Genomic DNA, 19,423 nt, shown 5'->3' with positions numbered 1-19,423 from the left:
AACAAAAATAAACATAGACCTCGCAAAGTCCAGAATGATCTAATATGGCGCGCCAAAAGCAAATACATGTACGTTGTACAACACAGATGATCTCGAGCATTTAGATGGTGAGAAATACCACTAGATTTTCTTCTCGCGCACTTGGACAAGAACACGCTTGTATTTCCTCCTTCGTACTTTACCAAAAGGTCAATCTGTTCACTTGTGTCATTCTCTCAAGTCACCACTCCAATCAGATTATGTTAAGAACTGTGGCCTTATGCATCTTCCTTCATGTTAACTTAAGCAAAAATGATATATGTATATGTATATGTGTATATATATATATATATATATATATATATCATATATATAATATATATGTATATGTATATATATATATATATATATATATATATATATATATATATATATCACAATCTCTTGCAAGAATTTTATGTAGGAGTATCTATCAATTTCGAATCACTTCAAGTAAGTAAACAAGTAAACAAATCGTTATCACATTCGATTATATGTCATAAGATACACACTCCGCCATGTAAATCTTGGTGAATTTGGTGTCCAACCATAAACAGATTTCTATAAGCGATAGTCGAACTGTAAACCGCATGAGCAAATCGCAAGCAAATTTCTTCGAGCTTGCAGAGGTATTATAGTGCATTTCAAATCCACATCTACACAAGATATGAAACTACTTATACAATTGAAACTTATGCCGCCATTGCTACGAGCACTTAACTCGTCTGACGCAAACAGCATGACAACTCTGTCCTGTCCAATTTCCTCTCGCGTGAGGTTGAAAACACATGTGTGGCTCTGCACATACAAAATTGTTGGCCGGGCTGTCGACCGAGCATTAATCTATGTGACACTTCTTTTCTTCTTCTTTTTTTTTTATTTCCCGCCAGTACCTTCCGGCCACATTATCGTCTGCAAAGAAGGAAATCAATAAACGTCTCGCGCGGTCAAGAAAAGGTTTCCCCTCCTATTCAATCACTCTCTCAGCGAATGTATGAACCCCCGTTACATTGGCCTCCACTGACCCTGCACCGTGCTCAGATACAGCTAGAAACGTCTCACGTTTCAACCATTCACTCGCTGAATCTTGAGATTTTCATTTAAATGTTCTATAAATAACTATTCTCTTTGTGTCGGTTGCTGTTGTTGGTTTCTTTTTGTCATTCCCCGTTCATTCATTTTAAAGGGCAATGAATTGAGAGGAATGTGTTTACTTTCGATAAGAATTGAGTGCATCTTTAAAGTTGGAGCAATAGCTGCTCCATGACGATTTGTTACTGTCACGACTGTGCTGAGGAGGGGGTGGGGCCTACATGGGCAGAGCTAGCGGTCATGCCGAAAGGGTGGAAGAAGGCGTGTAGGCATGTTATCTGCTTAGAAAGGATCATTTTGTATCATAACAACCTTGACAGCCGGGTTCTATTACGAGTAGCAGTCCTGAAGTTATGACGCGCACGGCTACAAAGTACACGGTACATGGACTGAACCCGTGACTCCAACTATGGAACGCCATTTGTAGAATCCTGCGAAGTGATTGCTCGAGATATGAGTTTAAGCAATATCGTATTCGTCGTTTCCTCATGCTGAGAAATAAGACTGTCAGACTGACTGATTGTCAATAGACCTTTCCACTACTCTCTACATTCGTTTGTTTGTTCCTTTCTCTCTTTCTTTTAACACGTCCTTGTTTACAAAATCTGACCTCTGTTTCACACTCCGGCCTAATGACTCCTCTTAACACACGGGGTGTTCACAGTTAACTGTCGACAGGAATAATCACGGACTATTATTTGTCTATTAATCACATGTTTAATCCATCAAAGACACACATTGTGCTGTTGCATTATAATTTTAATTTCAAAAATATTATCCACTTCACTAATGATTGTCTCAGTACAACGGTTCATTACGAATTGTGTCGACAAAATAAATCTACTTACGAGCCCCCCCCCCCCATTAATCACTAACTCTATCTACCAGTATCCACAGACCAATCTTGAACTCTTGACAGGGTCTCAGATATTCACAGCCTTTATCAACATCCTCTTCTGTGTTGATGCTCTTTACGTTAAAGATATAAATGTATATGTATATTTTCTATATACCTATATATACATATATATATATATATATATATATATACATATATATATATATATATATATATATATATATATATATATATATATGAATAAAGAGCTTGCTTCCAAAAGACGCTAAATCCACCATTTTTCAATGAATTTAGCGCCTGTTGGTTGAAAACTCTTCATATATATATATATATATATATATATATATATATATATATAATCTATATCGTTTAAAATATCGTGAGATTAACATTTGGCTGAGGATTGGTGGATTTGTTTATAAAGCAGCTTGGTCTGGTTAGAGATGAAAAAAATTGAAATTAGACTCCACCTTATCTGAAACAGGCATAACAAAACATTATGATGACAAGGAGGAGACATCGAAACACACGGAACTGCATGGCAACAGTGTCATCGACAGCTCTTTGCCTTGTCTCGTCAACGCGTCTGGACGATCCCTGACCATCAACGTCATTTCGGTTGCCATGTCTTGGTAGTGACGTTGTCTAATAAAAGTGTCTGGCCGGCAAGAAGAGGCGAAATCATTATTAATACCACGCTTCCTCGGCTCATTCGCTTCCATCAGCGTAGGTGTGGGCAAACTTCACTCCGAGACAGCTTGCTTTGGCGGGAGCATAAATGTCGCGTAGCGAAATCACGCGCAACGTAAACAAGGCTTGTGTGAATTGGCTTTTACCTTGACTGGGCATGTTGAGAATTAATAATTTATATGATAACAACAACAAAGAATTGGGAAGAATAAAGCAAAGAAATCCGAGACAAAGAAGAGTAAAGTATATGTTATAAATTTCTTATTTCACGATGCGATAGCAAAATGGCTTACGACAACCTATTTTTGACAACAGAGAAGTAGTGTTCTTATACTTAAGTATCTTTCAAACTTATATGAGAGAATTCACTCCTACTTAAGTAGTCCTTCCTGGTGGGGGGAGGTGCGTGCGTAATGAATGAAGTGAACCTTTCACTGTATGTGTAATAATACGTGCCACAACACTGTTATCCCCCGCATCACCATCTAAACATTATCTTCCAACGCCGAAGGTGCCACAGGTGACCCCACCTAGAAGGAGGAGGAGGGATTGGGGGATGTGAGGGGGATATGAGTGGGACGAAGTCCATATTCTTTTTTTTTTCTTTAGACTGTTGATACTCCGGAGTACCGAAATGTCGTAACGACACAAATCTTTTCTATGCATGGCTAATGAGATCTTGACTTTCCCTCGTCAAAAAACAGACATAACGTATGAGGAATCTGTCATAGAATCATCGAGCTTCGTCTAGTGCTCATTGCTAGTTTGAAACTTTGCATAAAATACGCGACGACGCACAAGAAAAAGGGAAGAGGGAGCAAGATAGAGAGATAAAGAATGAAAGAGATAGAGAGGGAGAGAGAGTGAGAGGGAGATAGAATACGAATAATGCATAAGATTATTAGCAGGTGGATACTGAAGTCGAGTCATTCTAAAACATAACTGACATCATAAGTAAGTCCTAATCTGAGATTGGGGAGGGAGAGGGGGTGGGGGACGTTAACTCCAGTTCGACAGATGAGAGCGAACGCAACTGACACAGATTACGGAGCGCGGAAGGAAGGGGAGAAATGGAGACGCTGATATGCAGTTATTAGTTTCCTTTCTGGGTTCGTTAGGTGGATCATATCGGGCTGATTCGGGCTGATTCTTCTCGTCAAGGGTGAACCAAGGAACTCAAGATCATTTCAACGATACAATAACGGCGCCAAGCCACTCAAGTGATTAGGACTGTTATGTCAAAATTCCTCAAGTGTAAGGATGACGAAAGGGAGCCGTATTACCATACAGGGGGGCAGCGAGCGCGCGCTTGGTACGCGGAAAACGATAATTTCCTTTTTTTTTTCCCTTCCCGTTGTGGATTCGGTTTCTCCTGAGTGACTTGCATGCACATCAGTCGCGAGGGGAACGAGATTCAACAAATGGACTTCCCATCACTGTCAAGACATCACAGCGCAGACTATACCTGACTCGCAATACACCGAAATGTGCGGCTTGCATTCATGTCGAGTTTTCGCCACACCGGCTCGTCCTTTCGGCTTTCAAACGTTGAATGAACAAAACATTGGTTATGCTCACAGTGACCCACGACAGATCCAAGGGGGGGGGGGGGGTGGTAGTTATTATTAATCTTTTTAATCTATTTATTATCTTACAAATAATGCCACATCCGTAATCCCCCAAAAAGGTATCCATATTTTACTACACACGACATCCGTCATCTAATAACATTATTAAATGACTGACTTGTCCCTATCAATGTGAAAATCTTGAAAACAGCACCTCCCATCTCAATCGTCGTTGAAAGCAACTCGTTTGAAGAAAACTCTCATTTGAAGGAAACTTTTTCTCTCTCTTTCTCTTGCTCACGCACACAAATCAAAGCAATAACAACACATTAGTGTCAAAGCAAAACAACAACAAACAAACAAACACCACCAACAACAGTACTATTATAGTTTTGAAAGCAATTTTCTCCACTGCAAACTTAAGCATTAGTTTTCACTGCTATTCATTACATGTGAGTACAAAGAATGGTCATCCTATACTGCTCCCCCTCCCCCGGGGGAGGGGACTTGAAGGGGAATCTTGAAGGGAAGGGAAGAGAAGTGGAAGGTAAGGGAAGGGGAGGGGAGGGTAAGGGGATGGAAGGGGATGGGAGGGGAAGGAAAGGAAGGCATGGGAATGAGAAGGTAAGGGGGAGAGGAAAGCAAGGGATGGGTGAGACAGAGTAGGGAAGGGACGGGAAGGGAAGGGGAAGGAAAAGGGAAGAGGAAGAGAAGGAAAGGGAGGGGAGGGGAAGGGGGGAAGGGAGGGAAAGGCGGGGAAAGGAGGGGAAAGGAGGGGAAGGGAGGGGAAGGGAGGGGAAGGGGAAGGGAAAGGGAAGAGGAAGAGAAGGAAAGGGAAGGGAGGTGAAGGGAGGGGGAGGGAGGGGAGGGAGGGGAAAGGAGGGGAAGGGAGGGGAATGGAGGAGGAAGAGAAGGAAAGGGGAGAGGAAAAGAAGGGGAGGGAAGAGCTGAGATGAAATGGTTTGGAAAGGGAAGGGAAGTAAAAAAGAAGAAATGAAAGGGTAGGTAAGGAGAGGGGAGGGGATAGGACAGGGGGAGGGGAAGAGAAAGGGAAGGGAGGGGAAGGGAGGGGGAGGGAAAGGGAAGGGAAAGGGAAGAGGAAGAGAAGGAAAGGGGACAGGAAAAGCAGGGGAGGGAAGAGCTGAGAGGAAATGGTTGGGGAAGGGAAGGGGAGGGGAAAAGAAGAAATGAAAGGGTAGGTAAGGAGAGGGGAGGGGAGGGGAAAGGGAAGGGAAGGGAGGGGGACATTAACCACTAGTCCCCTTCCAGATGGCTCTTCTCTCACATAGATTGGAAAGCTATAGTTTGCACATTATTGTATGATGTTTTCCTCAGAATGAACGCCGCTACTCACATGGCTCATGATTCAAGGATACGACATTATTCTACTAAATAAATGTCTCCTTATTTGAACACGACCGTAGAAAGCAGGAAGGAAAATATTTGGTTTTGAAGTTAATTGTCATTGACATTCATGTTTTAAAAGTATCAATAATGTACAGAAAGGTCTACAGGGGAGACTGAGTGAGTGAGCGATTGACTTCATGAGAATGTTTTCTGAAGTTCTTGGTCTCAATTCATATCATTAGCACAAGTAACGTGACTCTAAAGCAGAACAGGCACATAAGTGGGCCCGCGTCTTCCGGCACGACTGTTTTTCCCCCAGCCGTTGCGTTTCCCTTCAGAATACCCCAACCCATGCAGGTATTTCCGACAAACCTTCGTTCGTCGGCGTGATCTTATGTCTCGATGTAGGGAGAGAGAAGGATGTTGACAAAAAAAAAATCCTCTTCGGGGCATGATTTAAAGATAAATGCACGACTCACCGATCCAAAACTCATCCGACTTCCTCCTAGCTTCCTCATCTTGTCTCCTTTGTTATTGAAGCTAATGTCCTCCCATCGTATCCGCCAGGACATGTTGGATAATTCCCTCTCCAGCCGGTATTTCCTACATCAGGGTAAATACGAAAAAACAGAGCGGGGGCAGAGGAAAACAAGAAAGGGGGTAAAGAAAAAGAAACGACAATAAGGACAATATCTTATTAAAGGTCATATTGTGTCATATCGGTAAAAAAAAAGAAGAGCCGCAAGATATTCGCAATAACTTTGTATTGACAAAGATCATTCTCAATGCAAGAATAGTGCACTTATTTCTTCTCGTTGAGATTTATTCATTTTTTGTTCCACATCCCCTCCCCCACCCCCATCCTCTCTCTTTATTTCAGTAGATCTAGAGTGCTGAGGAGTGTGTGTCTTCTGAGAAAGCGTACACAAACGGAACTTGGAATCAAGAAAGACAACCGCAGCTCCTCAATGTTCCCAGCCATTTCTATCCTCCTCTGCATAAATATTTAAAAGGGAATGCTTGGTGGTTTGGCCATTTTTTTCTTTCTTTCTTTTTACCTCAGGGACGGGAGGCGGGTAGTTTGCTTAAATATCCTGCCCGTTATTGATTTGTTTGCTGCTTTTGGAGGTATCGGTCGTTGAATTTATTGACTATTCTATGAAGTGTTTTCGGAGGCATCAGAAACGGGATTCGTTACACCGACCGGCCGCTGGAGCCACGAGACTTTAGGGGCTTTCGTTCTGCAATCGCGTTACGGTTCATTACTCCGATGTTATTCGAGAAAACTTTTCTCTTATTATTTTCTTTCCCTCACAAAATATGGGGGGAAAATGGGATGACAGGGAGAATCATAAGAATAGCCTCGCTTCTAGTCTAAGAATCGCCAAAACTCTACGTGAGTGACAAGTAGAATTGTATTGTGAATATTTGCTATAAGATTTATCTCTAGAAAATAGTACATGGTTATAGCGAGTAGTCATAAAAAACCTATACATTTAGCTCGTAAACTTTGAGATATCGAATACCTAATAAGTTCATGCACACAACATCTAGTTCTCAGAGGCGATGGATAAATACTACCAACGTGACTGGACTTATAACCTGACACGCTGACTAGTAGCAAGATATGAATATAACATTTATGATCAATTTGTACATGTATTGTGTGTATGAATATATATTCAATTTGCAACATATCGTACTCTATCATGAATAAAGCAAATGAAGCAAATAATCACAATGACATAAGATATTTCATCTCTATTAACTTGGTGCCCTATGTGTGTGTCACGAGATTCAATTAGCTAATCCCACGCTGATTGAATGATATACCAAGCAGATCATCATCTAACTGCAGCATTATAGTTTAAACGCTAACGACACGCACACAAAAATACTTGAGTCAAACGAGCAGGTATAAATACACCCAAACACACACACAAACACACACAGAACATAACACACAAACACTCACAAATGCATACACATACATCTTTTTCTGAGGTTGTCTAAAATGTCACGTTATTCCCGGGAGCGTTTCATTTCCAATAAAGATTAATCGTTATTGGTAATTATAGCGATTTTTTTTTATCAAGGTATAACATTTCATTCCATCATTTGAAGCGTTACATTGCTCTATCTTATGTCATTCTTACAATGTTCTATGTTTCTTCATTTATGTGATCATGCAATATATTCATTATTTCCATTGCACAACCAACGAAACTATAATATAGAAGCAATTTCTGATTAACTTTGACACCACTAACTTCATCCTGGTTGCCATAATTTTTATCTTAAAATTCCTGATTCGTTCTTGTGTTGCACCAGAGAAGATTGAATTCTAAAGAAAACGTCGAGAAAAAAAATGGCAAGGCAGTTTCTTGTCAGCGTGTCACTCTTCGCATCCTAGCTTCCTGCTAATGAAATTTAACATGTATTCATTGATGCCATTTATAACTTGCAAAGTGTAGTCATTTACCGGGAGTCACTGTATTTCGATCTCCCGTGGGATTAATTCGCGTCGAACCGAATTCATACGACACAAGCGCTTCAAAAAGTTGATGAAGCCCCAATATATCGTTTTCATCAAAACTAATGCACTCCAGTTACATACGCCACTGTGAAACGATCTCGTATTTTATTCAGTTATTGACACTTTTCCCGCCTCTGTTCTGTTGAAATGCCAAACCATAATCTCATACATTTTCGTGGACTGTTGCTCCACTGTGGTGTTCAGATACATAAGGAGTGGTGAATGAATAGGACGCGCCATGTATGGCAGTGATTCGTTGCTAGGCAACGGGAGACAGATAGAGGTTTTTGTGCATCCCACATCCTCGGACGAGTGGTTCTCCCTAGAGACGTTGCATAATTCATGTGGTACCACTCGTGGGATGAAGAAGTGTAATCCCCTTCCGAGCGAACCGTATCGCGATGGTATCTGGCACGAAAATAATGAACCATCCTCTTTCTTTCCGCGCCCTTTTGAAAGTTGTCTCCGAAATCCGTGTAAATACGCCTTCAGCGTAATCCAGTGAAATACATACGTGTGTCATTATAGATGACCGAACTGGGGCATTCCAAACCTGGCGCGCGTGTGTGTAGGTGTGTGCTTGTGTATGTCTGTCTTTACAAGTATCAGTGTGTGTTTGATTTGCAACATTATGTAATTACGCAGTGTGTGTTTCATTCATGAAGCAAATATACGTGAACACCTGATGAAATATCGATTTGTCTTCAAACGCCATTCAAAATGATTCATGTCGGATAAGAAAAAAGAAAGCAAGGGTAAACTTGTCCATGGACTGCAAGAACGCTGTAGAATATTCGGGGAATTTATGATGCTTGGTTACTACCGACACTGAAAGAGTTAACAAACAGTAGCCCCAAAGCAATCTTGATTCCGTTGGAGCTTTGGAATCATCAAGGACTAGGAACATCGCATGATTTGGTTTATCTCTTTCGAAAATAACCCTGCCGCCCACCGACCCCCGACCCCCAATCGTCCCGGGGTGGTTGACAAACGTAGACTGTGAATATTCATCATCATCTACTGTAGATGGGAAAACACTGCGTAATACCCGCAGAGAACGTGTCTGCTTCTGTCTCATTTGCAAAACGGAACTATTTTCGGTCATGCGTGCTCCGCTAAACTTCTCGACTAGAATCACGTGGATGAGAACCTCGGAGGCAAAAATCCGATTTCTGGAGGGAATACCAGACATCACTCCGTCGGTGTCACAGTCTCGAGCCCAGGGAGCTGTCGGCCTGCTCTCAGAAGTCCCGAGATAGGCGGGACTTGCTCGAGATGTGCCCAGTCAACCGAACGAGGGAGCTAATTGGATCTTTAGCATAACACGAAGTCAGCCGTTTGATTAGAATATTATAGATCGAGTAAGCACGGGATGATCCGCGCGAAGTCATACCACAGAAGGTGGCGTGGAGACAATTCTGGAGCGTCGTGAGAATAAGAAAAAAGGCTCCAACATGCCTAATTTGATGGTCCTTCACATTTTCCGCTGGGGTTCATCCGCAGATAGTGTTTGGCACCAGCTTAGTAATTGCCCAAAATTTCCATGAAAACGTTTTCTTGTCTGGCAATGAAACGCGACAGATTTCTCTCATGGTATTTTATTACGAAATCATTCACATTATGACGCAACATTATTCATTCTAAACGTAGCTCCCCATACCTACAGTCCTTAGCTATTGCTCCTTAAGACGGAGATTCCACCTGTCCGAAATGTCACTCACCACAAGGGCGTTTGATCAGTTTCTATCAGAATTGTCTCTCGAAAGAGGATGACATTTTCAGACTAAAGTTTATCGCAAACGTCATCTAAAAAGCTAAATCTGTTATTCATAATCATGGCCGACCTCCTCCCCCCTCCCCTCCACTTGGCCATGTAATGAGAAAAACACAGAACATGACTCTATTACTGAAAGGACTTTTCAAATAATCTGTTGTTAGCCGGGGAGTGGAAAGGGGTTTATTGAAGATGAAGTGAAAGCCAAGCTCTCGCTGTTTGCATTGATACCATTGTCAGTTAACATTTAGCAATGAAAAATAATAGATAGACTGTTTTGCTAATAGACACTGACAGAAAGTCCCTATTTTCTGAGATGGGCATATCTATTCTGCTCGCTTTCCTTTTTTATGCCCCCATCTCTCTTTATCGGATGGGAGAATTATTCGAGTAATTGCAACTGTCTTTTAGGCCTTGAAGTCTTGACGGAGTCGGGTTCGTAGAGCTAATGGTTCATAACTTTTGTCTTGCTTTGTTTCATTCTAACGTAGCACGAAGAATGGTCTCGAGCACATATGTCGATGCCTGTTAGCCGTCCAGGTTGTCTCATTCGGCCGGCTGTGTGTACATGCGTGTGTGTTTGTGTGTGTGCGCCTGCGCGTCCTGGAAAAGGAAAAATTAACGACTTTTTCTTTTCTCCCGATTCGATCTCTTGTTTCGAGCAAAATGGGGACAACCCTCAAACTCTTGCAGGTAATTGACATGGAGACGCCCTTCACTCGTGTAGTTCCAAGTGCCGAAATGAAAATACGAATACGATAAATTCTTTCACGGGTTGATCATCGGGGTGGAGAGAGGCCGGAAGCCTTTGGGTGGGTGTGTTTCGGGGGCCAAATTTACGCGAAGTGACGAAGTGAGTGTGTATTCCGACGATAAACTGGTTACCGGAAAGGAGCGATAGCGCGGGGACATTGATAGCAGGCTGCACCCCTATTTTGTTATCCGCCAAAACAAACAAGACTCCGTCCGTTCGCCGCGATGCATCACGGAGGTATCGAATAGCCGCCGCACAAAACTCCCGCGCTGCATTAAAGCGCATTGTCTAGGCTAGGTGTTCGGGGGGAAAAATCGACAACAAACAAAAACAAAAGCAACACACGTACAGCACAAAGCGGCAAAAACTGTGGCATAATTCGAGGGATGTAAACGTGGGATCTAGGACATACTATGGTTTCTTTGAAGCGAAAGGATTCAAATCTTCAGTTACAAATTAGGTCGAAGAGAGAAAGAGAAAGAGAGAAAGAGATCTATGTCAAAAACAAGGTGGTATGGACGAAAGCTGAGCAAAAGTATTTTGCTTATCAGGCTGAGTTATTGTTGTTGTTTTAGTCAAAATGCAATACTATTCCAGTCTCCACAAAACAAAGCTTTGCTTTTTTTTTGTTTCTATTTTCCTGAAAACGGTGAAATACAAGCCACGAAAGCAGCATATTCGAATCTACGGTACGGTTACTGGCTCTGCAACCCCAATGGCTTCATGTGCGGCGAATGTATCAAGAAAAGCTGCCCAACGTATCAACCTGGTTACATCAGTCTAAATTGCGACCCATTTCATTATTGGAGCTAACGCGGTGGATTCTTATTCGCTGTCACGTGACAGCCAGTCACGTGACACGCCCCTTTCCCTTCCTCTACCTAATGCTAGATAACGTGCTATCAGCACATGCATAAAGAAGAAACATTGTGACTATGGGCCGCAGCTTTTGCCCCTTTCATTTTCTCGATTAGACCCATGGCTCTTTCCAGATAAATGTAAAATTTACATGAAGCGTTGGTAAAAAAAAAACAAACAAACAAACAAACAAACAAAACCCGAAACAAAACTTGACCGTTCACTTAGCTTTACTATTTAAGTGTTCTCGGGGAAATAATCAATAAGATGAGAAGGTATAATTTGTACGTTTCATCTTGAATACGTGATGTATCTGAGAGAGTAAAATCGTCTACGTGTGTGTGTGTGTGTGTGTATGTGTGTGTGTGTCTGTGTGTGTGTGTGTGTGTGTGTGTGTGTGTGTTAATACGCCGTGGCAATATAGAGATTTTATTGTTTTGTCATGGAAATAGATAAATGCAAGTATATATAAATTGCTTTATTTTCGCAGCTCATAATATACGCGACATAAGCAGTTTCGCCAGTATTCTAAGATTGTGATATGAACCTCATCAGTCGCGTCTTCATCGCCGGTTTTGATGTTTGTGAAGGTTTATAAACTTGCCAGGCCCTTTTCAAATCTGACAGTTGAAGGCGTGTCATCGATCTTTCGAGCAACGTCGGTGTCGGGAATGTCACTGGAGATAACATTCTTAACAAATCATGCACGCATCATCGCGATTTTAACTCACAGGCGATGCGGTATTCCAACGCCTTCTATTTTCTTGTTCATTTTTCACACCAGCTTCGCTATTGTTTGGACTGAAAGAACACCCTAGCGCAGTCACGAACACAAAATTAAGGGTACGTGCTCGGATACAATGGTGTCTGGGATCCATACGTGCTCCATACGTGTATGGAACAACACGGAGCGTCGGTTATAATTAACTCGCCAAGAAAAACGACGGAGTGTTAATTTTCACAAGTGACTAGAAAATGCTCGAAGACGTACGGGAAGCCTGAAATAAAATTCATTAAGAAACCCTCAAAACACAGCCTTCACAAATAAGACACACACCTCGCCGCTTTTGAGACATGAGAATGAGGCATTCACCCTCCTTCATATCTACAGAATTCCTTTTCACAAAATTATACACACATACTCCGGCTGTATAGTGTTGAACAAAAATATGGACTTAGGACACTGACGTTTTACTATCACGAAGTACCACATACAGAAACATGTCTAAGCAACCTAGACTAAAATTAATGGGAAAGGGGGGGGGGTTGAATCTTACCGGAGAACGTAGAGGATTATTCCAACAGCACTGAGAATGATCACTGCCATGGATCCCATGATGAGTAGCGTCGTAGGACCTGATTTTCAAAAGGAAAAGACCAAAACGGGAAGCGTTGTGTCATCCAATCAAATGAAAATGTGTAGCATCATTTTCTATCCAGACTTGTTTATTTATTTGATGATCATACCAAGACTTATATAGATCTAAATCTTTCTCTCTCTCCTTATTTCTGTGTGTGTGTGCATAATACATATTATACACATACATACAAACATGTACGGTATTATATCATATCAATTATGGTTAAGCACGGGCGCCAGGAACAGCGTCTTTTGATAATCATGTAATCATTAATCGACAATGTGCTAGAGCTAAGGGGTGCACCTTTTGGGTGCCAGGTAAAAATGGCAGAGGTAAAAATGGCAGAGGTAGAAATGGCACAGGTAAAAATGGCACAGGTAAAAATGACAGAGGTAAAAATGGCAGGGGTAAAAATGGGAATTCATTAGAATTAGTATCTCTTTATCGATAGATATCCTATTTCTACCTCTGCCATTTTTAACCTCTGCCATTTTTACCTCTGCCATTTTTACCCCTGCCATTTTTACCCCTGCCATTTTTACCTCTGCCATTTTTACCTCTGCCATTTTTACCCCTGCCATTTTTACCTCTGCCATTTTTACCTCTGCCATCTTTACACCGAACCTAATTTTGAACGTGAGCTCATCGCACCTTGGGTAGACTTCGAAATCTCGGGACGTGATAGAATAATAATACCGCCTTGCTATGTGATGAATTTTAGAATAAGGGAAGGTCAATGGGACGCGTGTTCGGCGAGGTTAGACCGCAGGCCATAATCCATAAATCAGCATTACGAATACAACCCAAACACATGCACGTAGAAAGATTCTATACGGCTCAAATCGTTACTGATACTTGGGGACTCCTTTGCTGCACACGGAGAGGAAATTGTGAGCAGGAGGCAAGGAACGAAAAGTGAACCTTTACATTATGAACGAAAAAACTGAAGGCCCTCTCTATTAAACAATTCGAATTCAACATCTTAACCACCTGGCGTCAGTGTCATTAATGAGACCAAGTTCAGTGGTACTGCGCTTAATGAAAGAACGTTTAAAGAGTAATACTTCCTAGAAGTGTGAATCACTAATATCAATGCAACTAACATCAATAGATATTTCAAAAAAAAGACACAGTAATGACTAAACAGACATATAAACAGATCAGCAAATGAATGAAAAAAATACGTAAACATGAATTAACAATCGATGAAATATATACATACATGAATAAATAGATATATAATCGTTTATGATTATGAATCATTGATACCAAATCATCCAATATCTTTCCGAATGACCTGCGTGGTTCAACTATTATAGAAGCCATGCTAGGTCAATAACCGACAGATTTCAAAGTTACTTTCACCATAGTCCATGCTATGAGACTAATGCCCCATGGGGGGGGGGGGGGGTCTTATTCTATCAACCCCTAAATTGAGCAGCCCACAAACTGAGTGCGCGGTCCCAGATTATGAAAAGACAGTGGGAGTTTGACTATACTATAGTATAAACGGAACTTCAAAAGAATGAAGCGTTAAGTTGAGAAGAAAAGAAAACGAGAAAAAAAGTGGAATTTTCTTGACACAGTGTGTACCATTTATTTCAATAGCGTGCTGTGAAGACGTCGCCAAATTTATTGAATTTCTCCATCTTCAAAGTGCTTAAGAAGTTTTGCGGGAAGCTTTGACCAAATATTTGCTTTTTTTCGATATCTTTTCTCCACCAATTGCCCGATGATAAGCTCTAACCGATGTTACGTTGTTTGTTTGGTGTGTTTTTTCCCCTCCATTTTCTGTGGGTCGGTTACAAACCCTCAGCATATTGCCTTTTCGGTATGAAAGAAAAGAAGAAGAAATAATAAGACCTTGATTCAAATGAGAGTGCAATGGCGGGGAATCTGCTGGCATTTGTTTTTATTTTCATTTTGCTTTCCTTTTCGCGATTGCAAACGAAAGACATGATGATGTAATATTTTCAGTTTTAAGGTAGTGTACTGTTGTTGTTGTTGTTGTTGTTGTTTATCTATACCCGTGACTAACACTCTTTCGTTGTTTGTGCTGGCCACAGAAGAACACATTACTGTTTCTGAATGTAATTAAAAGGGCTGCCAACTAAACCCCTGAAGATTACCCCCCCCCAAAAAAAAAAAAAATAAAAAAATAAATAAATAATGCAACATCATCCCTATGAACGGTAAAACAACACGAAGATACGCATAGAAAGAAACAATTTCAAGGAAATAAAACCCAAATATTTTTATTTGAAAACTTATTTTCTTCTCTTTGATAAAAAAATGAAACATCGTAAAAATATATCAGTCGACAGTCTAGTATCATTCAGTGCCAGCACTGTTCTCAAATATCATCTATGACCTATGAAAGCTTTTGTGTGGGATCTGACACTATCATCTAGACGATATACGACAACGGAATTAGGGGAATAAAACCACGGTAACAAATATAGAAAAATGCAATTACCGTAAATCATGTATTGACCGCACTGATGTATTAACCGCACCCCTTTTTTTGGACCGTCGGGGAAAAATACAGACAGTCCGCCGGCAAGCGTGGATATTGCCATAACATACAACGAGTGCAGATACTGCCGACATGTTGGTTGAATTGAATGAAATGTTTTGGGAAAAATTGATGTTTTGATTTTTGTGCCATAAAAAAGAAGAAAATATACAGTAGAAATGAATGCCTACTGAAAAGAAATTTATTTCGAACATTGAACACTGTCTGCACACTTTATGGAGACATTCAATAGGTATTGGCTGTAATGGTGTACAAACCACATCCTGAATTCTGACCTGTTTCAGCGGGGAAATGGTGCAGTTAATATACCTTTATTTACGGTAATTGGTTTCCTATGATATCGAAGATTTTTCGGGGGTATTGCGTGATCACTAGCTCAATGGAAATTGTACGTTTGGATAAATACGACTTGGAAACACTCTCAACACGACAACTGATATAAACAAACACACAAATATTTACAGCTTTTCCCTGAAAAAGTTGAAATAGCACAGGGCTACTTTCTAATGCACTAGGATGTTTGGATGATTATTTTCACTAAGGACCTAGTAACGAGCATTTCAGTTCAGCCGTTTCTACTTTAATGCATTTCAGTATTTGGGACCCATTTGCATGCGGTAACTGTTGCTATAGAGTTAGAGGGAAATTCCGGACCACTTGAAAGTTATTCTGATAAGCAATAGCAAAATTGTGTAAGCAAATCAGTGAACATCTGATCAAACTTTTGTAAAAAAATACGGAAGTTGTGAAGCTGGAAAGATTCGCTAATTTTCATGAAACAGGTCTTAAAAAGTCCAAATGAATATGCAAGTGAGTGACTTGATGACGTTAGTACTTCAAAACGTGCCATATATATTTGTATACAAAATCTCGAAATTTACAGTTTCTAGTTCGAATGCATTTAGGCCTATGTACCAGTCTCGAATCCTAATATATCTGACTATTATTTTGAAGATACTAAGCCATGAATAAACATATTATTATGATTTACACTTTTATAGCAAAAAAAAAAAATCGTTAATTTTTTGTTGGAAGACATCATCAGCTCACTCCTTTGCATATTAATATCAAGTCTTCGAGAAGTGTTTCGTAAAAATCAGCAAAATTCACAATTTCATAACTATCATTCCCCTGATTTGTAACCACTTTTGATCAAGTTTTTCATTGTTGCGCTTATAAAATCTCGCTCTTTCATTCTAGACCAACTTATAACTGGATTGGAATTACCCGTTAAGCATATCATTATAAGGCAAGCTTTCAGGAAATTCAAGGGCATGTACTGTATATCTTAATACATTTAGAAGTTAGTCAAACGGTGATATGTTTAGTTCTGGGTTCAATCCACAGTATGAGAGAAGAGCTTACTGTTGTTTGGAGGCGGGCAGAGCTCGTTAAGAAATCCGCACTTGGGAATGTCAGGTGGTACTTCCGATCCCGGCCAGTCAATGACCTTTCCTGCAACTGGTTTGTAGACTCGTTTTGCTCCATAGTACACGCCTATTACCTGTGAAGAACAAGCGAGATGTGGAGACTGCAAACCTGATCTATAAAGTTTGTCATTTAAAATTCGTCATAGATTTCTCTTGCAAAAACTCCATGTCTGCAGTCAGAATAATGTCTCACGACCATGACATATTGTGAAATGATATCAATGAATTACATTACTTAAAACGAACACATCACAGATTAGCACTAGTAATCATTATTACAATACTTCAACTACTACTACTACTACTACTACTACTATTCCTACTAGTAGTAGTAGTATAAGTAGTAGTAGTAGTACTAGTAGCAGTACTAGTAATAGCAATAACAATAATGATGATGATGATGATAATAATAATAACAACAATAATAATAATAATAATAATAATAATAATAAAAATAATAATAATAATAATAATAATAATAATAATAATAATAATAATAATAATAATAATAATAATAATAATAATAATAATAATAATAATGGGGGTGGGTGAGAGGGAGAGAACAGGCGTGTTCGCTGGACCTAACTAGAAGCAGTTTTACGAATTCCCGCATGCAACTTTCTTCTATCAAAAAGAACGTTCTGCAGCCACTGCCAAACACGGAAAGGTTTCATTTTTCCGATTTATGCTGAAAATTCCGAGGAAAAAAATACAAAAGACGCCACGTATTCAATAGCAAGAGAAAAGGAGTAAATAATGTTCTAACCATCGAACAACGACAAAAACTCTTCATGCAATATTTGAAAGTGGGTGGATGAGATGACGAGAGGACTCAAACCTTTCTTAATTGTAATTTGAAATCGATTATAGGCCGCAGCTTGCATATAGCTGCCTCTTCTCCTTCCTCTCCCCTCCCCCCTCTCTCTCTCTCTCTTTCTGTATTGGTGTTATCTGCTGATATGATCTGCCGTACGATAAGTGAATACATTTTTCCTTTTTTTAAACTTGAGTATTTGTACATGAATGCACTATAAAATATTCAAATATACACACACAAAAAAAATATACAGTAACCATAGTTAGTGAGAGAACGAATACCACATAGGCAGACATCACTGAGGGAAATACGTGAATGTGAAAGGGGAAAGTGAGAGAGATAGATTATAGACAGACCGGCAAACAGGATGATAGAGATACGAATGTATATCAGAGAGTGGCACGCGGAGCTGGTTTTCATAATCTATTATGATGGCGTGTTGCATGGCTAGGCGCCTCGCCGCATAATATTTCTTTTTCCTTCCTTCCTTCCTGATTCACTCCTCTTTCGAGACGAAAAAAAAAAGAAGAAAGAAGCGAGAGACAGAAAAAAAGGTTAAATCTCCATAAATTGTGAGAGGATTTTAAACCTCTTTCTCCCGCGATGAATATGAGCGGGGACATGTAGTATCTTCTCAGTACTTCATTTGTGTGTGTGTGTGTGTGTGTGTGTGTGTGTGTGTGTGTGTGTGTGTGTGTGTGTGTGTGTGTGTGTGTGTGTGTGTGTGTGTATGTGTGTCCCCTTCATGTGCTCATTGATAAGGGTTGCTGCTTTAATGTATAATTGTCTCTGATATTCCAGCCCCAAAATACCAAGCTAGTTCGTATCAATTTCTATTCGACTTTGGTATTTTATAACATTGGATGTGTAACGTAAAAAAGGGGTCACTGGCTTACATTTCATTAACTTTATTATGAAACAATTGGACACGTCACATTCATTTAAGCCTGCAAAGAAATCTCAAGACTTTGTTTGCCACGTAGAGTATAATATTGCGTTGCACTCTTTCATTTCAACTGTGATATATTATATAGAGTGACATATCACACAAAAATGATATCATATTGGCGTGTCACATTTAATATCGCATTTTCATTTGTTTGCTATTGTGTATGTCTGTACGCCTCGCATGAACAAAGTTGAAATCATTTTTTTTTTTATTGTATACTGTACTGTCATATTCAAACTCTAACAGTGATGGGATTCGGCTAAATCAATTTTGTCAGTATCTAAACAATCCTGTCTAGTCATTGTGAGTTCTGATCTTTATCTTACGTATCAACAGGTATTGTTCTGGACCTAACATTTACTAGTATTCGTCATTTTGGTGCAACCCCCCCCCCCCTCTTTTCGCCTTTTCCATTACTGCAATGCAATGCCCTCAGAACAGCTTCGCACAACACGAGATTCATGAATTCGCGACAGAGCTGTATGTACACGCATCGAGTTTGAAGTAATCAGCTATGTTCATGGATGCTAAACCCGATAAAAGTCGCCTTATCGAAGTGATTTATAACAGTTTACCATCAAGTGACGAGGGTTCAAGAGCGAGATATATAGATAGATGGATTTATAGATAGATAGATAGATAGATAGATAGATAGATAGATAGATAGATAGATAGATAGATAGATAGATAAATGAATGAATAAATGAATAAATAAATATATAGATAGATAAGGAGAGGGGGAAGAGAAGGGAATCAAATCAGCTATACTAGGAATTCATAATATGGAGATACAATTCGTTCTTCAGGGAAGGGGTGAGATTATTAAAAGAAGGA

The 19,423-nt window shown here is 40.0% G+C and overlaps 1 pseudogene; it reads right to left on the bottom strand.

The window, feature by feature from the left end:
* Positions 1–19,423, bottom strand: part of LOC139743335 (atrial natriuretic peptide receptor 1-like) — a 248,041-nt pseudogene that overhangs the window by 80,356 nt on the left and 148,262 nt on the right.

The sequence above is a fragment of the Diadema antillarum genome, unplaced genomic scaffold (genome assembly GCF_040938485.1).
Source record: "Diadema antillarum isolate AM-2024a unplaced genomic scaffold, OU_Dant_1.0 seq00001069_RagTag, whole genome shotgun sequence".
NCBI lineage: Eukaryota > Metazoa > Echinodermata > Echinoidea > Diadematoida > Diadematidae > Diadema > Diadema antillarum.
Note: the sequence above shows the minus strand (reverse complement) of the source record. Positions and strands in the feature narration are given on the sequence as shown.